At 46.4% G+C, this 23190-nt stretch overlaps 16 non-coding genes and 1 pseudogene across 16 annotated transcripts; all 17 read right to left on the bottom strand.

The window, feature by feature from the left end:
- Nucleotides 1–40: 40 nt before the first annotated feature.
- LOC141243858 (U2 spliceosomal RNA) lies at nt 41–231 on the bottom strand. Its single transcript, XR_012307875.1, has one exon. It is a non-coding gene; the product is annotated as a U2 spliceosomal RNA (small nuclear RNA).
- A 1115-nt stretch (nt 232–1346) lies between these two features.
- LOC141243857 (U2 spliceosomal RNA) lies at nt 1347–1537 on the bottom strand. The gene has a single exon (XR_012307874.1). It is a non-coding gene; the product is annotated as a U2 spliceosomal RNA (small nuclear RNA).
- Nucleotides 1538–2652: 1115 nt separating this feature from the next.
- LOC141243856 (U2 spliceosomal RNA) lies at nt 2653–2843 on the bottom strand. The gene has a single exon (XR_012307873.1). It is a non-coding gene; the product is annotated as a U2 spliceosomal RNA (small nuclear RNA).
- Nucleotides 2844–3958: 1115 nt separating this feature from the next.
- On the bottom strand, nt 3959–4149 carry LOC141243853 (U2 spliceosomal RNA). The gene has a single exon (XR_012307871.1). It is a non-coding gene; the product is annotated as a U2 spliceosomal RNA (small nuclear RNA).
- Nucleotides 4150–5264: 1115 nt separating this feature from the next.
- Nucleotides 5265–5455, bottom strand: LOC141243970 (U2 spliceosomal RNA). Its single transcript, XR_012307980.1, has one exon. It is a non-coding gene; the product is annotated as a U2 spliceosomal RNA (small nuclear RNA).
- Nucleotides 5456–6568: 1113 nt separating this feature from the next.
- Nucleotides 6569–6759, bottom strand: LOC141243969 (U2 spliceosomal RNA). Its single transcript, XR_012307979.1, has one exon. It is a non-coding gene; the product is annotated as a U2 spliceosomal RNA (small nuclear RNA).
- Nucleotides 6760–7872: 1113 nt separating this feature from the next.
- Nucleotides 7873–8063, bottom strand: LOC141243852 (U2 spliceosomal RNA). The gene has a single exon (XR_012307870.1). It is a non-coding gene; the product is annotated as a U2 spliceosomal RNA (small nuclear RNA).
- A 1115-nt stretch (nt 8064–9178) lies between these two features.
- Nucleotides 9179–9369, bottom strand: LOC141243851 (U2 spliceosomal RNA). Its single transcript, XR_012307869.1, has one exon. It is a non-coding gene; the product is annotated as a U2 spliceosomal RNA (small nuclear RNA).
- A 1115-nt stretch (nt 9370–10484) lies between these two features.
- On the bottom strand, nt 10485–10675 carry LOC141243850 (U2 spliceosomal RNA). Its single transcript, XR_012307868.1, has one exon. It is a non-coding gene; the product is annotated as a U2 spliceosomal RNA (small nuclear RNA).
- A 1115-nt stretch (nt 10676–11790) lies between these two features.
- Nucleotides 11791–11981, bottom strand: LOC141243849 (U2 spliceosomal RNA). The gene has a single exon (XR_012307867.1). It is a non-coding gene; the product is annotated as a U2 spliceosomal RNA (small nuclear RNA).
- A 1112-nt stretch (nt 11982–13093) lies between these two features.
- LOC141243963 (U2 spliceosomal RNA) lies at nt 13094–13284 on the bottom strand. Its single transcript, XR_012307974.1, has one exon. It is a non-coding gene; the product is annotated as a U2 spliceosomal RNA (small nuclear RNA).
- A 1115-nt stretch (nt 13285–14399) lies between these two features.
- LOC141243848 (U2 spliceosomal RNA) lies at nt 14400–14590 on the bottom strand. Its single transcript, XR_012307866.1, has one exon. It is a non-coding gene; the product is annotated as a U2 spliceosomal RNA (small nuclear RNA).
- Nucleotides 14591–15705: 1115 nt separating this feature from the next.
- LOC141244000 (U2 spliceosomal RNA) lies at nt 15706–15887 on the bottom strand. The gene has a single exon (XR_012308007.1). It is a non-coding gene; the product is annotated as a U2 spliceosomal RNA (small nuclear RNA).
- Nucleotides 15888–16411: 524 nt separating this feature from the next.
- Nucleotides 16412–16527, bottom strand: LOC141244029 (U2 spliceosomal RNA; annotated as a pseudogene).
- Nucleotides 16528–17642: 1115 nt separating this feature from the next.
- On the bottom strand, nt 17643–17833 carry LOC141243847 (U2 spliceosomal RNA). The gene has a single exon (XR_012307865.1). It is a non-coding gene; the product is annotated as a U2 spliceosomal RNA (small nuclear RNA).
- A 1115-nt stretch (nt 17834–18948) lies between these two features.
- On the bottom strand, nt 18949–19139 carry LOC141243846 (U2 spliceosomal RNA). The gene has a single exon (XR_012307864.1). It is a non-coding gene; the product is annotated as a U2 spliceosomal RNA (small nuclear RNA).
- A 1115-nt stretch (nt 19140–20254) lies between these two features.
- On the bottom strand, nt 20255–20447 carry LOC141244011 (U2 spliceosomal RNA). Its single transcript, XR_012308018.1, has one exon. It is a non-coding gene; the product is annotated as a U2 spliceosomal RNA (small nuclear RNA).
- Nucleotides 20448–23190: the final 2743 nt, after the last annotated feature.

Raw genomic sequence — 23190 nt, 5'->3', positions numbered from 1 at the left:
TTGAATTCAATTCTTTCTGATTTTAGAAACTGCATTAAAGAAGGGGTGCACCGGTCCTGGAGATACTGCAATACCAGGTCAATGCGTGGAGTGGACAGAGCAAGCTCTTTTTCCATCTCCCTGTTCTAAAAATCCATTTAATATATGGTCCCCAGATAGGGGACGTATCAGATATTAAACTGATAAGAACAGATACTACACTTGATCTTAGCCAAAAGGCCGAGAAGCGATAACCAGAATTGGTTTCAAACTACGGAGCCACCCAAGGATCCTGAAAAGTCCATTTGTGGAGATGAGCTCCTGGACTCCCGTTAAGAAGACATGTTGTCAACCTCTAGATCCCTTACATGCCTGCACTTTTCGGCTTGCTGCTGCTGCAATCCACGCGTTTTAGATCTGCATAACTCCACCTCTTTAAACACAGCACCTTCACCCCCTGCTGTTCCCACCCGCCTCAACACCGTTGGAAGGGAGGAGAACCAATTAAGGCGGGGGGTGGGGTGGAACGAGCAGCTGTCTACCCTTAGCAGGAGGGCTCCTGATTACATACCTCTCCTGCTGCTGCTGCTGCTGGCTGTCCAGCAGCAGACTGAAGGTGGCTGCTGCTGTGCACAGGTATATAAAGGCTCAGAGCCTATTATGACACGCGCAGCCAGCGTTCCATTGCCACATTCCATCTACTGCAGGCAGGATACCTGGCTGGCTGAATGTCGCTGAGAAGCTCACAGAGACCGCCATAAGCAACAGTTTAACAGAATGCCACAGACTAATCAACCAAACTTTTTGGGTTGGGTTCTCTTTTATAGTCTGCAGGCATTAAATGAAAGAAGTCAGTGTTCCAGCAGAAGGAGACAACGTTTCAGAAAAGGCATTGTAGCAAACCAAAAAAGAAATTTTAAGCGCAGCAGAGTAACCAGCGCACATACCTGTTAGCTCAGGTGAGTTTAAAAGGCTGCTGTTGATAACAAGGGCATTTGCTAAATAGATGGTGTGTGTGCAACAATATACTGAAAGGTCAATTATATTGTGCAGCTTATCTCACCACCTGTAGTTATTTAGGTGAAAGCTCCAAAATGCTTGCCTAATATGTCTGTTTATCCAAAAGGAAGTAAAAAGGGAGAGCTAGAAAGATAGCATTGCATCACATTACATGGCAATGCAATGCACAGTTGCTGAAGTTGAACCAAAATGAGCTTGTAATCTGGCTTCTGCAACTTTGAACATGAAAAATCCAATGAGGAGAAGAAAAGCAAAGCCAAAGAGTCCATCCCAAAATCCGACAAACAAGCAAAATGAACAAAAAACATTGAATTCAATTCTTTCTGATTTTAGAAACTGCATTAAAGAAGGGGTGCACCGGTCCTGGAGATACTGCAATACCAGGTCAATGCGTGGAGTGGACAGAGCAAGCTCTTTTTCCATCTCCCTGTTCTAAAAATCCATTTAATATATGGTCCCCAGATAGGGGACGTATCAGATATTAAACTGATAAGAACAGATACTACACTTGATCTTAGCCAAAAGGCCGAGAAGCGATAACCAGAATTGGTTTCAAACTACGGAGCCACCCAAGGATCCTGAAAAGTCCATTTGTGGAGATGAGCTCCTGGACTCCCGTTAAGAAGACATGTTGTCAACCTCTAGATCCCTTACATGCCTGCACTTTTCGGCTTGCTGCTGCTGCAATCCACGCGTTTTAGATCTGCATAACTCCACCTCTTTAAACACAGCACCTTCACCCCCTGCTGTTCCCACCCGCCTCAACACCGTTGGAAGGGAGGAGAACCAATTAAGGCGGGGGGTGGGGTGGAACGAGCAGCTGTCTACCCTTAGCAGGAGGGCTCCTGATTACATACCTCTCCTGCTGCTGCTGCTGCTGGCTGTCCAGCAGCAGACTGAAGGTGGCTGCTGCTGTGCACAGGTATATAAAGGCTCAGAGCCTATTATGACACGCGCAGCCAGCGTTCCATTGCCACATTCCATCTACTGCAGGCAGGATACCTGGCTGGCTGAATGTCGCTGAGAAGCTCACAGAGACCGCCATAAGCAACAGTTTAACAGAATGCCACAGACTAATCAACCAAACTTTTTGGGTTGGGTTCTCTTTTATAGTCTGCAGGCATTAAATGAAAGAAGTCAGTGTTCCAGCAGAAGGAGACAACGTTTCAGAAAAGGCATTGTAGCAAACCAAAAAAGAAATTTTAAGCGCAGCAGAGTAACCAGCGCACATACCTGTTAGCTCAGGTGAGTTTAAAAGGCTGCTGTTGATAACAAGGGCATTTGCTAAATAGATGGTGTGTGTGCAACAATATACTGAAAGGTCAATTATATTGTGCAGCTTATCTCACCACCTGTAGTTATTTAGGTGAAAGCTCCAAAATGCTTGCCTAATATGTCTGTTTATCCAAAAGGAAGTAAAAAGGGAGAGCTAGAAAGATAGCATTGCATCACATTACATGGCAATGCAATGCACAGTTGCTGAAGTTGAACCAAAATGAGCTTGTAATCTGGCTTCTGCAACTTTGAACATGAAAAATCCAATGAGGAGAAGAAAAGCAAAGCCAAAGAGTCCATCCCAAAATCCGACAAACAAGCAAAATGAACAAAAAACATTGAATTCAATTCTTTCTGATTTTAGAAACTGCATTAAAGAAGGGGTGCACCGGTCCTGGAGATACTGCAATACCAGGTCAATGCGTGGAGTGGACAGAGCAAGCTCTTTTTCCATCTCCCTGTTCTAAAAATCCATTTAATATATGGTCCCCAGATAGGGGACGTATCAGATATTAAACTGATAAGAACAGATACTACACTTGATCTTAGCCAAAAGGCCGAGAAGCGATAACCAGAATTGGTTTCAAACTACGGAGCCACCCAAGGATCCTGAAAAGTCCATTTGTGGAGATGAGCTCCTGGACTCCCGTTAAGAAGACATGTTGTCAACCTCTAGATCCCTTACATGCCTGCACTTTTCGGCTTGCTGCTGCTGCAATCCACGCGTTTTAGATCTGCATAACTCCACCTCTTTAAACACAGCACCTTCACCCCCTGCTGTTCCCACCCGCCTCAACACCGTTGGAAGGGAGGAGAACCAATTAAGGCGGGGGGTGGGGTGGAACGAGCAGCTGTCTACCCTTAGCAGGAGGGCTCCTGATTACATACCTCTCCTGCTGCTGCTGCTGCTGGCTGTCCAGCAGCAGACTGAAGGTGGCTGCTGCTGTGCACAGGTATATAAAGGCTCAGAGCCTATTATGACACGCGCAGCCAGCGTTCCATTGCCACATTCCATCTACTGCAGGCAGGATACCTGGCTGGCTGAATGTCGCTGAGAAGCTCACAGAGACCGCCATAAGCAACATTTTAACAGAATGCCACAGACTAATCAACCAAACTTTTTGGGTTGGGTTCTCTTTTATAGTCTGCAGGCATTAAATGAAAGAAGTCAGTGTTCCAGCAGAAGGAGACAACGTTTCAGAAAAGGCATTGTAGCAAACCAAAAAAGAAATTTTAAGCGCAGCAGAGTAACCAGCGCACATACCTGTTAGCTCAGGTGAGTTTAAAAGGCTGCTGTTGATAACAAGGGCATTTGCTAAATAGATGGTGTGTGTGCAACAATATACTGAAAGGTCAATTATATTGTGCAGCTTATCTCACCACCTGTAGTTATTTAGGTGAAAGCTCCAAAATGCTTGCCTAATATGTCTGTTTATCCAAAAGGAAGTAAAAAGGGAGAGCTAGAAAGATAGCATTGCATCACATTACATGGCAATGCAATGCACAGTTGCTGAAGTTGAACCAAAATGAGCTTGTAATCTGGCTTCTGCAACTTTGAACATGAAAAATCCAATGAGGAGAAGAAAAGCAAAGCCAAAGAGTCCATCCCAAAATCCGACAAACAAGCAAAATGAACAAAAAACATTGAATTCAATTCTTTCTGATTTTAGAAACTGCATTAAAGAAGGGGTGCACCGGTCCTGGAGATACTGCAATACCAGGTCAATGCGTGGAGTGGACAGAGCAAGCTCTTTTTCCATCTCCCTGTTCTAAAAATCCATTTAATATATGGTCCCCAGATAGGGGACGTATCAGATATTAAACTGATAAGAACAGATACTACACTTGATCTTAGCCAAAAGGCCGAGAAGCGATAACCAGAATTGGTTTCAAACTACGGAGCCACCCAAGGATCCTGAAAAGTCCATTTGTGGAGATGAGCTCCTGGACTCCCGTTAAGAAGACATGTTGTCAACCTCTAGATCCCTTACATGCCTGCACTTTTCGGCTTGCTGCTGCTGCAATCCACGCGTTTTAGATCTGCATAACTCCACCTCTTTAAACACAGCACCTTCACCCCCTGCTGTTCCCACCCGCCTCAACACCGTTGGAAGGGAGGAGAACCAATTAAGGCGGGGGGTGGGGTGGAACGAGCAGCTGTCTACCCTTAGCAGGAGGGCTCCTGATTACATACCTCTCCTGCTGCTGCTGCTGCTGGCTGTCCGGCAGCAGACTGAAGGTGGCTGCTGCTGTGCACAGGTATATAAAGGCTCAGAGCCTATTATGACACGCGCAGCCAGCGTTCCATTGCCACATTCCATCTACTGCAGGCAGGATACCTGGCTGGCTGAATGTCGCTGAGAAGCTCACAGAGACCGCCATAAGCAACAGTTTAACAGAATGCCACAGACTAATCAACCAAACTTTTTGGGTTGGGTTCTCTTTTATAGTCTGCAGGCATTAAATGAAAGAAGTCAGTGTTCCAGCAGAAGGAGACAACGTTTCAGAAAAGGCATTGTAGCAAACCAAAAAAGAAATTTTAAGCGCAGCAGAGTAACCAGCGCACATACCTGTTAGCTCAGGTGAGTTTAAAAGGCTGCTGTTGATAACAAGGGCATTTGCTAAATAGATGGTGTGTGTGCAACAATATACTGAAAGGTCAATTATATTGTGCAGCTTATCTCACCACCTGTAGTTATTTAGGTGAAAGCTCCAAAATGCTTGCCTAATATGTCTGTTTATCCAAAAGGAAGTAAAAAGGGAGAGCTAGAAAGATAGCATTGCATCACATTACATGGCAATGCAATGCACAGTTGCTGAAGTTGAACCAAAATGAGCTTGTAATCTGGCTTCTGCAACTTTGAACATGAAAAATCCAATGAGGAGAAGAAAAGCAAAGCCAAAGAGTCCATCCCAAAATCCGACAAACAAGCAAAATGAACAAAAAACAGTGAATTCAATTCTTTCTGATTTTAGAAACTGCATTAAAGAAGGGGTGCACCGGTCCTGGAGATACTGCAATACCAGGTCAATGCGTGGAGTGGACAGAGCAAGCTCTTTTTCCATCTCCCTGTTCTAAAAATCCATTCAATATATGGTCCCCAGATAGGGGACGTATCAGATATTAAACTGATAAGAACAGATACTACACTTGATCTTAGCCAAAAGGCCGAGAAGCGATAACCAGAATTGGTTTCAAACTACGGAGCCACCCAAGGATCCTGAAAAGTCCATTTGTGGAGATGAGCTCCTGGACTCCCGTTAAGAAGACATGTTGTCAACCTCTAGATCCCTTACATGCCTGCACTTTTCGGCTTGCTGCTGCTGCAATCCACGCGTTTTAGATCTGCATAACTCCACCTCTTTAAACACAGCACCTTCACCCCCTACTGTTCCCACCCGCCTCAACACCGTTGGAAGGGAGGAGAACCAATTAAGGCGGGGGGTGGGGTGGAACGAGCAGCTGTCTACCCTTAGCAGGAGGGCTCCTGATTACATACCTCTCCTGCTGCTGCTGCTGCTGGCTGTCCAGCAGCAGACTGAAGGTGGCTGCTGCTGTGCACAGGTATATAAAGGCTCAGAGCCTATTATGACACGCGCAGCCAGCGTTCCATTGCCACATTCCATCTACTGCAGGCAGGATACCTGGCTGGCTGAATGTCGCTGAGAAGCTCACAGAGACCGCCATAAGCAACAGTTTAACAGAATGCCACAGACTAATCAACCAAACTTTTTGGGTTGGGTTCTCTTTTATAGTCTGCAGGCATTAAATGAAAGAAGTCAGTGTTCCAGCAGAAGGAGACAACGTTTCAGAAAAGGCATTGTAGCAAACCAAAAAAGAAATTTTAAGCGCAGCAGAGTAACCAGCGCACATACCTGTTAGCTCAGGTGAGTTTAAAAGGCTGCTGTTGATAACAAGGGCATTTGCTAAATAGATGGTGTGTGCAACAATATACTGAAAGGTCAATTATATTGTGCAGCTTATCTCACCACCTGTAGTTATTTAGGTGAAAGCTCCAAAATGCTTGCCTAATATGTCTGTTTATCCAAAAGGAAGTAAAAAGGGAGAGCTAGAAAGATAGCATTGCATCACATTACATGGCAATGCAATGCACAGTTGCTGAAGTTGAACCAAAATGAGCTTGTAATCTGGCTTCTGCAACTTTGAACATGAAAAATCCAATGAGGAGAAGAAAAGCAAAGCCAAAGAGTCCATCCCAAAATCCGACAAACAAGCAAAATGAACAAAAAACAGTGAATTCAATTCTTTCTGATTTTAGAAACTGCATTAAAGAAGGGGTGCACCGGTCCTGGAGATACTGCAATACCAGGTCAATGCGTGGAGTGGACAGAGCAAGCTCTTTTTCCATCTCCCTGTTCTAAAAATCCATTCAATATATGGTCCCCAGATAGGGGACGTATCAGATATTAAACTGATAAGAACAGATACTACACTTGATCTTAGCCAAAAGGCCGAGAAGCGATAACCAGAATTGGTTTCAAACTACGGAGCCACCCAAGGATCCTGAAAAGTCCATTTGTGGAGATGAGCTCCTGGACTCCCGTTAAGAAGACATGTTGTCAACCTCTAGATCCCTTACATGCCTGCACTTTTCGGCTTGCTGCTGCTGCAATCCACGCGTTTTAGATCTGCATAACTCCACCTCTTTAAACACAGCACCTTCACCCCCTACTGTTCCCACCCGCCTCAACACCGTTGGAAGGGAGGAGAACCAATTAAGGCGGGGGGTGGGGTGGAACGAGCAGCTGTCTACCCTTAGCAGGAGGGCTCCTGATTACATACCTCTCCTGCTGCTGCTGCTGCTGGCTGTCCAGCAGCAGACTGAAGGTGGCTGCTGCTGTGCACAGGTATATAAAGGCTCAGAGCCTATTATGACACGCGCAGCCAGCGTTCCATTGCCACATTCCATCTACTGCAGGCAGGATACCTGGCTGGCTGAATGTCGCTGAGAAGCTCACAGAGACCGCCATAAGCAACAGTTTAACAGAATGCCACAGACTAATCAACCAAACTTTTTGGGTTGGGTTCTCTTTTATAGTCTGCAGGCATTAAATGAAAGAAGTCAGTGTTCCAGCAGAAGGAGACAACGTTTCAGAAAAGGCATTGTAGCAAACCAAAAAAGAAATTTTAAGCGCAGCAGAGTAACCAGCGCACATACCTGTTAGCTCAGGTGAGTTTAAAAGGCTGCTGTTGATAACAAGGGCATTTGCTAAATAGATGGTGTGTGCAACAATATACTGAAAGGTCAATTATATTGTGCAGCTTATCTCACCACCTGTAGTTATTTAGGTGAAAGCTCCAAAATGCTTGCCTAATATGTCTGTTTATCCAAAAGGAAGTAAAAAGGGAGAGCTAGAAAGATAGCATTGCATCACATTACATGGCAATGCAATGCACAGTTGCTGAAGTTGAACCAAAATGAGCTTGTAATCTGGCTTCTGCAACTTTGAACATGAAAAATCCAATGAGGAGAAGAAAAGCAAAGCCAAAGAGTCCATCCCAAAATCCGACAAACAAGCAAAATGAACAAAAAACATTGAATTCAATTCTTTCTGATTTTAGAAACTGCATTAAAGAAGGGGTGCACCGGTCCTGGAGATACTGCAATACCAGGTCAATGCGTGGAGTGGACAGAGCAAGCTCTTTTTCCATCTCCCTGTTCTAAAAATCCATTTAATATATGGTCCCCAGATAGGGGACGTATCAGATATTAAACTGATAAGAACAGATACTACACTTGATCTTAGCCAAAAGGCCGAGAAGCGATAACCAGAATTGGTTTCAAACTACGGAGCCACCCAAGGATCCTGAAAAGTCCATTTGTGGAGATGAGCTCCTGGACTCCCGTTAAGAAGACATGTTGTCAACCTCTAGATCCCTTACATGCCTGCACTTTTCGGCTTGCTGCTGCTGCAATCCACGCGTTTTAGATCTGCATAACTCCACCTCTTTAAACACAGCACCTTCACCCCCTGCTGTTCCCACCCGCCTCAACACCGTTGGAAGGGAGGAGAACCAATTAAGGCGGGGGGTGGGGTGGAACGAGCAGCTGTCTACCCTTAGCAGGAGGGCTCCTGATTACATACCTCTCCTGCTGCTGCTGCTGCTGGCTGTCCAGCAGCAGACTGAAGGTGGCTGCTGCTGTGCACAGGTATATAAAGGCTCAGAGCCTATTATGACACGCGCAGCCAGCGTTCCATTGCCACATTCCATCTACTGCAGGCAGGATACCTGGCTGGCTGAATGTCGCTGAGAAGCTCACAGAGACCGCCATAAGCAACAGTTTAACAGAATGCCACAGACTAATCAACCAAACTTTTTGGGTTGGGTTCTCTTTTATAGTCTGCAGGCATTAAATGAAAGAAGTCAGTGTTCCAGCAGAAGGAGACAACGTTTCAGAAAAGGCATTGTAGCAAACCAAAAAAGAAATTTTAAGCGCAGCAGAGTAACCAGCGCACATACCTGTTAGCTCAGGTGAGTTTAAAAGGCTGCTGTTGATAACAAGGGCATTTGCTAAATAGATGGTGTGTGTGCAACAATATACTGAAAGGTCAATTATATTGTGCAGCTTATCTCACCACCTGTAGTTATTTAGGTGAAAGCTCCAAAATGCTTGCCTAATATGTCTGTTTATCCAAAAGGAAGTAAAAAGGGAGAGCTAGAAAGATAGCATTGCATCACATTACATGGCAATGCAATGCACAGTTGCTGAAGTTGAACCAAAATGAGCTTGTAATCTGGCTTCTGCAACTTTGAACATGAAAAATCCAATGAGGAGAAGAAAAGCAAAGCCAAAGAGTCCATCCCAAAATCCGACAAACAAGCAAAATGAACAAAAAACATTGAATTCAATTCTTTCTGATTTTAGAAACTGCATTAAAGAAGGGGTGCACCGGTCCTGGAGATACTGCAATACCAGGTCAATGCGTGGAGTGGACAGAGCAAGCTCTTTTTCCATCTCCCTGTTCTAAAAATCCATTTAATATATGGTCCCCAGATAGGGGACGTATCAGATATTAAACTGATAAGAACAGATACTACACTTGATCTTAGCCAAAAGGCCGAGAAGCGATAACCAGAATTGGTTTCAAACTACGGAGCCACCCAAGGATCCTGAAAAGTCCATTTGTGGAGATGAGCTCCTGGACTCCCGTTAAGAAGACATGTTGTCAACCTCTAGATCCCTTACATGCCTGCACTTTTCGGCTTGCTGCTGCTGCAATCCACGCGTTTTAGATCTGCATAACTCCACCTCTTTAAACACAGCACCTTCACCCCCTGCTGTTCCCACCCGCCTCAACACCGTTGGAAGGGAGGAGAACCAATTAAGGCGGGGGGTGGGGTGGAACGAGCAGCTGTCTACCCTTAGCAGGAGGGCTCCTGATTACATACCTCTCCTGCTGCTGCTGCTGCTGGCTGTCCAGCAGCAGACTGAAGGTGGCTGCTGCTGTGCACAGGTATATAAAGGCTCAGAGCCTATTATGACACGCGCAGCCAGCGTTCCATTGCCACATTCCATCTACTGCAGGCAGGATACCTGGCTGGTTGAATGTCGCTGAGAAGCTCACAGAGACCGCCATAAGCAACAGTTTAACAGAATGCCACAGACTAATCAACCAAACTTTTTGGGTTGGGTTCTCTTTTATAGTCTGCAGGCATTAAATGAAAGAAGTCAGTGTTCCAGCAGAAGGAGACAACGTTTCAGAAAAGGCATTGTAGCAAACCAAAAAAGAAATTTTAAGCGCAGCAGAGTAACCAGCGCACATACCTGTTAGCTCAGGTGAGTTTAAAAGGCTGCTGTTGATAACAAGGGCATTTGCTAAATAGATGGTGTGTGTGCAACAATATACTGAAAGGTCAATTATATTGTGCAGCTTATCTCACCACCTGTAGTTATTTAGGTGAAAGCTCCAAAATGCTTGCCTAATATGTCTGTTTATCCAAAAGGAAGTAAAAAGGGAGAGCTAGAAAGATAGCATTGCATCACATTACATGGCAATGCAATGCACAGTTGCTGAAGTTGAACCAAAATGAGCTTGTAATCTGGCTTCTGCAACTTTGAACATGAAAAATCCAATGAGGAGAAGAAAAGCAAAGCCAAAGAGTCCATCCCAAAATCCGACAAACAAGCAAAATGAACAAAAAACATTGAATTCAATTCTTTCTGATTTTAGAAACTGCATTAAAGAAGGGGTGCACCGGTCCTGGAGATACTGCAATACCAGGTCAATGCGTGGAGTGGACAGAGCAAGCTCTTTTTCCATCTCCCTGTTCTAAAAATCCATTTAATATATGGTCCCCAGATAGGGGACGTATCAGATATTAAACTGATAAGAACAGATACTACACTTGATCTTAGCCAAAAGGCCGAGAAGCGATAACCAGAATTGGTTTCAAACTACGGAGCCACCCAAGGATCCTGAAAAGTCCATTTGTGGAGATGAGCTCCTGGACTCCCGTTAAGAAGACATGTTGTCAACCTCTAGATCCCTTACATGCCTGCACTTTTCGGCTTGCTGCTGCTGCAATCCACGCGTTTTAGATCTGCATAACTCCACCTCTTTAAACACAGCACCTTCACCCCCTGCTGTTCCCACCCGCCTCAACACCGTTGGAAGGGAGGAGAACCAATTAAGGCGGGGGGTGGGGTGGAACGAGCAGCTGTCTACCCTTAGCAGGAGGGCCCCTGATTACATACCTCTCCTGCTGCTGCTGCTGCTGGCTGTCCAGCAGCAGACTGAAGGTGGCTGCTGCTGTGCACAGGTATATAAAGGCTCAGAGCCTATTATGACACGCGCAGCCAGCGTTCCATTGCCACATTCCATCTACTGCAGGCAGGATACCTGGCTGGTTGAATGTCGCTGAGAAGCTCACAGAGACCGCCATAAGCAACAGTTTAACAGAATGCCACAGACTAATCAACCAAACTTTTTGGGTTGGGTTCTCTTTTATAGTCTGCAGGCATTAAATGAAAGAAGTCAGTGTTCCAGCAGAAGGAGACAACGTTTCAGAAAAGGCATTGTAGCAAACCAAAAAAGAAATTTTAAGCGCAGCAGAGTAACCAGCGCACATACCTGTTAGCTCAGGTGAGTTTAAAAGGCTGCTGTTGATAACAAGGGCATTTGCTAAATAGATGGTGTGTGTGCAACAATATACTGAAAGGTCAATTATATTGTGCAGCTTATCTCACCACCTGTAGTTATTTAGGTGAAAGCTCCAAAATGCTTGCCTAATATGTCTGTTTATCCAAAAGGAAGTAAAAAGGGAGAGCTAGAAAGATAGCATTGCATCACATTACATGGCAATGCAATGCACAGTTGCTGAAGTTGAACCAAAATGAGCTTGTAATCTGGCTTCTGCAACTTTGAACATGAAAAATCCAATGAGGAGAAGAAAAGCAAAGCCAAAGAGTCCATCCCAAAATCCGACAAACAAGCAAAATGAACAAAAAACATTGAATTCAATTCTTTCTGATTTTAGAAACTGCATTAAAGAAGGGGTGCACCGGTCCTGGAGATACTGCAATACCAGGTCAATGCGTGGAGTGGACAGAGCAAGCTCTTTTTCCATCTCCCTGTTCTAAAAATCCATTTAATATATGGTCCCCAGATAGGGGACGTATCAGATATTAAACTGATAAGAACAGATACTACACTTGATCTTAGCCAAAAGGCCGAGAAGCGATAACCAGAATTGGTTTCAAACTACGGAGCCACCCAAGGATCCTGAAAAGTCCATTTGTGGAGATGAGCTCCTGGACTCCCGTTAAGAAGACATGTTGTCAACCTCTAGATCCCTTACATGCCTGCACTTTTCGGCTTGCTGCTGCTGCAATCCACGCGTTTTAGATCTGCATAACTCCACCTCTTTAAACACAGCACCTTCACCCCCTGCTGTTCCCACCCGCCTCAACACCGTTGGAAGGGAGGAGAACCAATTAAGGCGGGGGGTGGGGTGGAACGAGCAGCTGTCTACCCTTAGCAGGAGGGCTCCTGATTACATACCTCTCCTGCTGCTGCTGCTGCTGGCTGTCCAGCAGCAGACTGAAGGTGGCTGCTGCTGTGCACAGGTATATAAAGGCTCAGAGCCTATTATGACACGCGCAGCCAGCGTTCCATTGCCACATTCCATCTACTGCAGGCAGGATACCTGGCTGGCTGAATGTCGCTGAGAAGCTCACAGAGACCGCCATAAGCAACAGTTTAACAGAATGCCACAGACTAATCAACCAAACTTTTTGGGTTGGGTTCTCTTTTATAGTCTGCAGGCATTAAATGAAAGAAGTCAGTGTTCCAGCAGAAGGAGACGTTTCAGAAAAGGCATTGTAGCAAACCAAAAAAGAAATTTTAAGCGCAGCAGAGTAACCAGCGCACATACCTGTTAGCTCAGGTGAGTTTAAAAGGCTGCTGTTGATAACAAGGGCATTTGCTAAATAGATGGTGTGTGTGCAACAATATACTGAAAGGTCAATTATATTGTGCAGCTTATCTCACCACCTGTAGTTATTTAGGTGAAAGCTCCAAAATGCTTGCCTAATATGTCTGTTTATCCAAAAGGAAGTAAAAAGGGAGAGCTAGAAAGATAGCATTGCATCACATTACATGGCAATGCAATGCACAGTTGCTGAAGTTGAACCAAAATGAGCTTGTAATCTGGCTTCTGCAACTTTGAACATGAAAAATCCAATGAGGAGAAGAAAAGCAAAGCCAAAGAGTCCATCCCAAAATCCGACAAACAAGCAAAATGAACAAAAAACATTGAATTCAATTCTTTCTGATTTTAGAAACTGCATTAAAGAAGGGGTGCACCGGTCCTGGAGATACTGCAATACCAGGTCAATGCGTGGAGTGGACAGAGCAAGCTCTTTTTCCATCTCCCTGTTCTAAAAATCCATTTAATATATGGTCCCCAGATAGGGGACGTATCAGATATTAAGCTGATAAGAACAGATACTACACTTGATCTTAGCCAAAAGGCCGAGAAGCGATAACCAGAATTGGTTTCAAACTACGGAGCCACCCAAGGATCCTGAAAAGTCCATTTGTGGAGATGAGCTCCTGGACTCCCGTTAAGAAGACATGTTGTCAACCTCTAGATCCCTTACATGCCTGCACTTTTCGGCTTGCTGCTGCTGCAATCCACGCGTTTTAGATCTGCATAACTCCACCTCTTTAAACACAGCACCTTCACCCCCTGCTGTTCCCACCCGCCTCAACACCGTTGGAAGGGAGGAGAACCAATTAAGGCGGGGGGTGGGGTGGAACGAGCAGCTGTCTACCCTTAGCAGGAGGGCTCCTGATTACATACCTCTCCTGCTGCTGCTGCTGCTGGCTGTCCAGCAGCAGACTGAAGGTGGCTGCTGCTGTGCACAGGTATATAAAGGCTCAGAGCCTATTATGACACGCGCAGCCAGCGTTCCATTGCCACATTCCATCTACTGCAGGCAGGATACCTGGCTGGCTGAATGTCGCTGAGAAGCTCACAGAGACCGCCATAAGCAACAGTTTAACAGAATGCCACAGACTAATCAACCAAACTTTTTGGGTTGGGTTCTCTTTTATAGTCTGCAGGCATTAAATGAAAGAAGTCAGTGTTCCAGCAGAAGGAGACAACGTTTCAGAAAAGGCATTGTAGCAAACCAAAAAAGAAATTTTAAGCGCAGCAGAGTAACCAGCGCACATACCTGTTAGCTCAGGTGAGTTTAAAAGGCTGCTGTTGATAACAAGGGCATTTGCTAAATAGATGGTGTGTGTGCAACAATATACTGAAAGGTCAATTATATTGTGCAGCTTATCTCACCACCTGTAGTTATTTAGGTGAAAGCTCCAAAATGCTTGCCTAATATGTCTGTTTATCCAAAAGGAAGTAAAAAGGGAGAGCTAGAAAGATAGCATTGCATCACATTACATGGCAATGCAATGCACAGTTGCTGAAGTTGAACCAAAATGAGCTTGTAATCTGGCTTCTGCAACTTTGAACATGAAAAATCCAATGAGGAGAAGAAAAGCAAAGCCAAAGAGTCCATCCCAAAATCCGACAAACAAGCAAAATGAACAAAAAACATTGAATTCAATTCTTTCTGATTTTAGAAACTGCATTAAAGAAGGGGTGCACCGGTCCTGGAGATACTGCAATACCAGGTCAATGCGTGGAGTGGACAGAGCAAGCTCTTTTTCCATCTCCCTGTTCTAAAAATCCATTTAATATATGGTCCCCAGATAGGGGACGTATCAGATATTAAACTGATAAGAACAGATACTACACTTGATCTTAGCCAAAAGGCCGAGAAGCGATAACCAGAATTGGTTTCAAACTACGGAGCCACCCAAGGATCCTGAAAAGTCCATTTGTGGAGATGAGCTCCTGGACTCCCGTTAAGAAGACATGTTGTCAACCTCTAGATCCCTTACATGCCTGCACTTTTCGGCTTGCTGCTGCTGCAATCCACGCGTTTTAGATCTGCATAACTCCACCTCTTTAAACACAGCACCTTCACCCCCTGCTGTTCCCACCCGCCTCAACACCGTTGGAAGGGAGGAGAACCAATTAAGGCGGGGGGTGGGGTGGAACGAGCAGCTGTCTACCCTTAGCAGGAGGGCTCCTGATTACATACCTCTCCTGCTGCTGCTGCTGCTGGCTGTCCAGCAGCAGACTGAAGGTGGCTGCTGCTGTGCACAGGTATATAAAGGCTCAGAGCCTATTATGACACGCGCAGCCAGCGTTCCATTGCCACATTCCATCTACTGCAGGCAGGATACCTGGCTGGCTGAATGTCGCTGAGAAGCTCACAGAGACCGCCATAAGCAACAGTTTAACAGAATGCCACAGACTAATCAACCAAACTTTTTGGGTTGGGTTCTCTTTTATAGTCTGCAGGCATTAAATGAAAGAAGTCAGTGTTCCAGCAGAAGGAGACAACGTTTCAGAAAAGGCATTGTAGCAAACCAAAAAAGAAATTTTAAGCGCAGCAGAGTAACCAGCGCACATACCTGTTAGCTCAGGTGAGTTTAAAAGGCTGCTGTTGATAACAAGGGCATTTGCTAAATAGATGGTGTGTGTGCAACAATATACTGAAAGGTCAATTATATTGTGCAGCTTATCTCACCACCTGTAGTTATTTAGGTGAAAGCTCCAAAATGCTTGCCTAATATGTCTGTTTATCCAAAAGGAAGTAAAAAGGGAGAGCTAGAAAGATAGCATTGCATCACATTACATGGCAATGCAATGCACAGTTGCTGAAGTTGAACCAAAATGAGCTTGTAATCTGGCTTCTGCAACTTTGAACATGAAAAATCCAATGAGGAGAAGAAAAGCAAAGCCAAAGAGTCCATCCCAAAATCCGACAAACAAGCAAAATGAACAAAAAACATTGAATTCAATTCTTTCTGATTTTAGAAACTGCATTAAAGAAGGGGTGCACCGGTCCTGGAGATACTGCAATACCAGGTCAATGCGTGGAGTGGACAGAGCAAGCTCTTTTTCCATCTCCCTGTTCTAAAAATCCATTTAATATATGGTCCCCAGATAGGGGACGTATCAGATATTAAACTGATAAGAACAGATTTTTTGATTGAAGCTGCATCCAAGGCACTGAAAAATGTGACCGAAGTCACACCAAAACAGCGCACGAGGCGAGGATTCATGTGGACCCTTCCCGGAGGAGAGGGTCCCCAATAAACCATCCCCATCCCTCCGAGCCAGAAGGCCACAGCGAGGGTCAGGGATCTCCGATGCTCTCCCTAGCCGAAGCCGGAGAAGAGCCGTTTTCGTGCTCCCAGCTTCCATCTAGGCTGCCACCCTAGTGGAGCTGGAGCCTGTGCTGGTTTCTCAGCCCAAAGCTGACCGGACCTCCGACCGGGTTTATAAAAATTCCCCTTCCTAGCCCGGAGGCCAGGAATAGGGGGGGTTGCTCAGAAAGTATGATTGGCAAAGGTGCGGCGTGCAACGAAGCCAAGTCTTTCTGGGGTTCCCAGTCCCAGTAAGCTTGGACTCCCACCAGGGCGCCTACTCCTGGGGCACATTGCTCCAAAGCCCTCACACTTACCCAGCCTAGTGACTTCGATCCTGGAGGGCCATGTTTTCCATCAGATAACTCTATGAGCCACCTGGCGTACTAACAAGTGCACCAAACCAGTGTGTAATATGCATCAATATACTAGGGCAGCCCAAGGACAAAACTGCCTTTTCAAAAGATACTACACTTGATCTTAGCCAAAAGGCCGAGAAGCGATAACCAGAATTGGTTTCAAACTACGGAGCCACCCAAGGATCCTGAAAAGTCCATTTGTGGAGATGAGCTCCTGGACTCCCGTTAAGAAGACATGTTGTCAACCTCTAGATCCCTTACATGCCTGCACTTTTCGGCTTGCTGCTGCTGCAATCCACGCGTTTTAGATCTGCATAACTCCACCTCTTTAAACACAGCACCTTCACCCCCTGCTGTTCCCACCCGCCTCAACACCGTTGGAAGGGAGGAGAACCAATTAAGGCGGGGGGTGGGGTGGAACGAGCAGCTGTCTACCCTTAGCAGGAGGGCTCCTGATTACATACCTCTCCTGCTGCTGCTGCTGCTGGCTGTCCAGCAGCAGACTGAAGGTGGCTGCTGCTGTGCACAGGTATATAAAGGCTCAGAGCCTATTATGACACGCGCAGCCAGCGTTCCATTGCCACATTCCATCTACTGCAGGCAGGATACCTGGCTGGCTGAATGTCGCTGAGAAGCTCACAGAGACCGCCATAAGCAACAGTTTAACAGAATGCCACAGACTAATCAACCAAACTTTTTGGGTTGGGTTCTCTTTTATAGTCTGCAGGCATTAAATGAAAGAAGTCAGTGTTCCAGCAGAAGGAGACAACGTTTCAGAAAAGGCATTGTAGCAAACCAAAAAAGAAATTTTAAGCGCAGCAGAGTAACCAGCGCACATACCTGTTAGCTCAGGTGAGTTTAAAAGGCTGCTGTTGATAACAAGGGCATTTGCTAAATAGATGGTGTGTGTGCAACAATATACTGAAAGGTCAATTATATTGTGCAGCTTATCTCACCACCTGTAGTTATTTAGGTGAAAGCTCCAAAATGCTTGCCTAATATGTCTGTTTATCCAAAAGGAAGTAAAAAGGGAGAGCTAGAAAGATAGCATTGCATCACATTACATGGCAATGCAATGCACAGTTGCTGAAGTTGAACCAAAATGAGCTTGTAATCTGGCTTCTGCAACTTTGAACATGAAAAATCCAATGAGGAGAAGAAAAGCAAAGCCAAAGAGTCCATCCCAAAATCCGACAAACAAGCAAAATGAACAAAAAACATTGAATTCAATTCTTTCTGATTTTAGAAACTGCATTAAAGAAGGGGTGCACCGGTCCTGGAGATACTGCAATACCAGGTCAATGCGTGGAGTGGACAGAGCAAGCTCTTTTTCCATCTCCCTGTTCTAAAAATCCATTTAATATATGGTCCCCAGATAGGGGACGTATCAGATATTAAACTGATAAGAACAGATACTACACTTGATCTTAGCCAAAAGGCCGAGAAGCGATAACCAGAATTGGTTTCAAACTACGGAGCCACCCAAGGATCCTGAAAAGTCCATTTGTGGAGATGAGCTCCTGGACTCCCGTTAAGAAGACATGTTGTCAACCTCTAGATCCCTTACATGCCTGCACTTTTCGGCTTGCTGCTGCTGCAATCCACGCGTTTTAGATCTGCATAACTCCACCTCTTTAAACACAGCACCTTCACCCCCTGCTGTTCCCACCCGCCTCAACACCGTTGGAAGGGAGGAGAACCAATTAAGGCGGGGGGTGGGGTGGAACGAGCAGCTGTCTACCCTTAGCAGGAGGGCTTCTGATTACATACCTCTCCTGCTGCTGCTGCTGCTGGCTGTCCAGCAGCAGACTGAAGGTGGCTGCTGCTGTGCACAGGTATATAAAGGCTCAGAGCCTATTATGACACGCGCAGCCAGCGTTCCATTGCCACATTCCATCTACTGCAGGCAGGATACCTGGCTGGCTGAATGTCGCTGAGAAGCTCACAGAGACCGCCATAAGCAACAGTTTAACAGAATGCCACAGACTAATCAACCAAACTTTTTGGGTTGGGTTCTCTTTTATAGTCTGCAGGCATTAAATGAAAGAAGTCAGTGTTCCAGCAGAAGGAGACAACGTTTCAGAAAAGGCATTGTAGCAAACCAAAAAAGAAATTTTAAGCGCAGCAGAGTAACCAGCGCACATACCTGTTAGCTCAGGTGAGTTTAAAAGGCTGCTGTTGATAACAAGGGCATTTGCTAAATAGATGGTGTGTGTGCAACAATATACTGAAAGGTCAATTATATTGTGCAGCTTATCTCACCACCTGTAGTTATTTAGGTGAAAGCTCCAAAATGCTTGCCTAATATGTCTGTTTATCCAAAAGGAAGTAAAAAGGGAGAGCTAGAAAGATAGCATTGCATCACATTACATGGCAATGCAATGCACAGTTGCTGAAGTTGAACCAAAATGAGCTTGTAATCTGGCTTCTGCAACTTTGAACATGAAAAATCCAATGAGGAGAAGAAAAGCAAAGCCAAAGAGTCCATCCCAAAATCCGACAAACAAGCAAAATGAACAAAAAACATTGAATTCAATTCTTTCTGATTTTAGAAACTGCATTAAAGAAGGGGTGCACCGGTCCTGGAGATACTGCAATACCAGGTCAATGCGTGGAGTGGACAGAGCAAGCTCTTTTTCCATCTCCCTGTTCTAAAAATCCATTTAATATATGGTCCCCAGATAGGGGACGTATCAGATATTAAACTGATAAGAACAGATACTACACTTGATCTTAGCCAAAAGGCCGAGAAGCGATAACCAGAATTGGTTTCAAACTACGGAGCCACCCAAGGATCCTGAAAAGTCCATTTGTGGAGATGAGCTCCTGGACTCCCGTTAAGAAGACATGTTGTCAACCTCTAGATCCCTTACATGCCTGCACTTTTCGGCTTGCTGCTGCTGCAATCCACGCGTTTTAGATCTGCATAACTCCACCTCTTTAAACACAGCACCTTCACCCCCTGCTGTTCCCACCCGCCTCAACACCATTGGAAGGGAGGAGAACCAATTAAGGCGGGGGGTGGGGTGGAACGAGCAGCTGTCTACCCTTAGCAGGAGGGCTCCTGATTACATACCTCTCCTGCTGCTGCTGCTGCTGACTGTCCAGCAGCAGACTGAAGGTGGCTGCTGCTGTGCACAGGTATATAAAGGCTCAGAGCCTATTATGACACGCGCAGCCAGCGTTCCATTGCCACATTCCATCTACTGCAGGCAGGATACCTGGCTGGCTGAATGTCGCTGAGAAGCTCACAGAGACCGCCATAAGCAACAGTTTAACAGAATGCCACAGACTAATCAACCAAACTTTTTGGGTTGGGTTCTCTTTTATAGTCTGCAGGCATTAAATGAAAGAAGTCAGTGTTCCAGCAGAAGGAGACAACGTTTCAGAAAAGGCATTGTAGCAAACCAAAAAAGAAATTTTAAGCGCAGCAGAGTAACCAGCGCACATACCTGTTAGCTCAGGTGAGTTTAAAAGGCTGCTGTTGATAACAAGGGCATTTGCTAAATAGATGGTGTGTGTGCAACAATATACTGAAAGGTCAATTATATTGTGCAGCTTATCTCACCACCTGTAGTTATTTAGGTGAAAGCTCCAAAATGCTTGCCTAATATGTCTGTTTATCCAAAAGGAAGTAAAAAGGGAGGGCTAGAAAGATAGCATTGCATCACATTACATGGCAATGCAATGCACAGTTGCTGAAGTTGAACCAAAATGAGCTTGTAATCTGGCTTCTGCAACTTTGAACATGAAAAATCCAATGAGGAGAAGAAAAGCAAAGCCAAAGAGTCCATCCCAAAATCCGACAAACAAGCAAAATGAACAAAAAACATTGAATTCAATTCTTTCTGATTTTAGAAACTGCATTAAAGAAGGGGTGCACCGGTCCTGGAGATACTGCAATACCAGGTCAATGCGTGGAGTGGACAGAGCAAGCTCTTTTTCCATCTCCCTGTTCTAAAAATCCATTTAATATATGGTCCCCAGATAGGGGACGTATCAGATATTAAACTTATAAGAACAGATTTTTTGATTGAATATATCTTTTATTAGCACAAAAAATAAGTTAACAGACAGTGTACAGTGCCGCAGCCCAGTACACACAGAATTCTACATCATATTTACATAGCATGAGGATACGACGCACTAACTAGACACATCACACCCCTATGCTACACAAAACACTCAATCTGAAAGAAAAAGCATGTCAATCAATACAGTACGACGAACTGTGATAAGGGATGGGGATTGGGAAAAAGGGGATGGGGGGGGGGAAATCACAGGCCCGAAGCTTTATTGAAAGACAAGACACATAAGGGGAGAGGGGGAGGAGGGGTTTAGTCCTCATCCTCGTCCTCCGGACCGTCCATGATGGAATAGTCTCTGAGCAGGCTGTGGATCAGCCTGCGGCAGTCCTGGATGGACATCCTCTCCCTCCTCAAGATGAGCCGGTTCCTGGCGACCCAAACGGCATCCTTGAAGCAGTTCATAAGGCGCCAAGCCTCCTGGATGGCTCCGACGGTATGAACCCCAGGGAAGAGTCCATAAAGCACAGAATGGTGCGATAGGCTCGCCCTGGGGACAGAGTTCCTCAGGTCGTCCTCAAGTGCAGTCAATAGGCGCTGTGCAAATCCGCAGTCCCAAAAAGTGTGCAAAGATGTTTCCTCCACGAAGGGGCACCTTGGGCAGTACCGGGTCTTGCACAGGTTCCAGGCATGCATGAATGACCGGACGGGCAGTCCGCCCTGAATCGCCATCCACGACAAGTCCTTGTGCCCGTTGGTCAGCCTGTCAGACGACACATTTGTCCACACAGTCTCCAGCGTGTCCTGGTGAAGTCCTGTGATGTTCTCCACGTCATCCTTGGCTCTGATTAGCTTGTGGATAGTTTTGGGCTTCCACAAGTCGGGCTTGAGTCCCTCCAGTTGATGCTCCCCCACAAATCGAACGACGTCTCCGTAGAACCATGGCGTCGTCCAGTTGTAGGGGAAGGAGCTGTCCCACTTGTCCCAGCCGAGTCGCCTCCAAAGAGGAAGCAGGAAGAAGTGAGACATGGACCTGCCCGCGGAGCCATTCTTGACTTGCAAAGTCCGGCGGACACAATCACACACAAAAGAGGATCGCAGGAGGGTGGGGATATCTGGAACGCCCTTCCCACCCTTGCGAGGCTCCTTGTACATGACGGCCCGCCTGACTCTGTCCATCTTGGATCCCCAGACAAAGTGAAACACTGTCCTGGTAATGGCCCTGCACACAGTGACGTGTGGGGGCCAGGCCTGCGCCGTGTACTGCAAGACGGGCAGGACCTCATTACGCAGGACGAGTGCCTTACCCTCACAAGTGAGGTGTCTGAGGCTCCAGAGTCCGATCCGTTGCTTCACCTTGGCCAAGCGTTCTTGCCAGGACTTGAGGGCCGCTCCTTCCTTCCCAAACCAGACTCCCAGCACCTTGAGGAAATCCGGTTGAATGTTGAAGGGGAAGGGGGCGGAGGAGGCCGGCTGCCAATCCCCGAAGAGCATGGCTTCCGACTTCCTGCAGTTGACTTTGGCCCCTGAAGCCCGGCCGAACCTCTCACACGTCTGGACGAGGGCGTCGACTGAACCACGATCAGCGCAGAAGACGGTGACGTCGTCCATGTAGAGCGAGCACTTGACCTCGTGTCGTCCCGGACCCGGTGCGGTGATCCCTCTGATCTCTCCATTCTGCCGGATAGCCTCTGCGAAGAGTTCTATAACACAAACAAAAAGAAGAGGTGATAGAGGGCAGCCTTGTCTGACCCCAGAGAGGACAGGGAAGGGGTCAGTCTTCCAGCCGTTCACCAACACCGAGCTGTGGATATCAAAATACATCAGACGGACATACGAACAAAACATGTTACCCAAACCTAACCGGTGCAGAGCTCGGCCCATGAACTCGTGGGAAACCCGGTCGAAGGCCTTCTCCTGATCCAAGGAGACCAGGGCCGCGTGTGCGCGGCGGACCTTGATGTACTCGACCGTGTCCCGCACGAGAGCGAGGCTGTCTGCGATGCGACGTCCAGGGATGCCGCAGGTCTGGTCCGGGTGGATGATCCGTCCGATGACCGTCTTAAGTCGTGTCGCCATCGTCTTGGCCAGGATCTTGTAGTCCACGTTGAGCAGAGTGATGGGACGCCAATTCCTCAGGTCGCACCTCTCTCCCTTCCGCTTGTACAGGATCGTGACCATTCCTTCCCTCAAAGATGGAGGCATTCTACCCTCCACCACCATCTCCTCGTACAGGTCCAACAGGTCCGGACAGATGAGGTCTCCCAGCGCTACATAGAGCTCCGCTGGAAGACCATCACTGCCCGGGGTCCTGCCGGTCCTAAAGGATTTAGCGGCAGAGAGCAATTCGCCCACCATCAGAGGTTTGTCCAAGGCTGCCGTGCCTGCAGGATCAAGATGGTTAGTGATACCTGACAGGAACTTATCAGCAGCGTCGGGGTCGGTAGTCTTGTGGGAGTAGAGTTCGCTGTAGAAGTCGCTGACGACCCTCATCACGTCCTCCTTCCCACGTCGCATGTTTCCGCTCTCGTCTCGCAGCTCATTCAGGGGCGTGTGACCGGCATGAAGTTTCCTGAAAAAGAATGAATTACATTTCTCACCCTTCTCCAGATTCTCCACTTTGGAACGGAAGACGATTCGCTTGGACTCCTCCTCAAAGTGCCTTTTCAGGCTCTTCTTGGTCTCCTCCAGCTCCTCCCTCACGTCCCAGCCGCAGTGAAGAAGGTCCTGCAGCGACCGCAGCTCGCGCTGCAGCCCTCTGAAGTCCCTCCTCTTCTCACACG

Source organism: Phyllobates terribilis, unplaced genomic scaffold (genome assembly GCF_046119375.1).
Source record: "Phyllobates terribilis strain yellow unplaced genomic scaffold, ASM4611937v1 Scaffold_1274__1_contigs__length_337103, whole genome shotgun sequence".
Lineage (NCBI taxonomy): Eukaryota > Metazoa > Chordata > Amphibia > Anura > Dendrobatidae > Phyllobates > Phyllobates terribilis.
The sequence above is the reverse complement of the archived record's forward strand: the minus strand, read 5'-3'. Positions and strand labels throughout refer to the sequence as shown.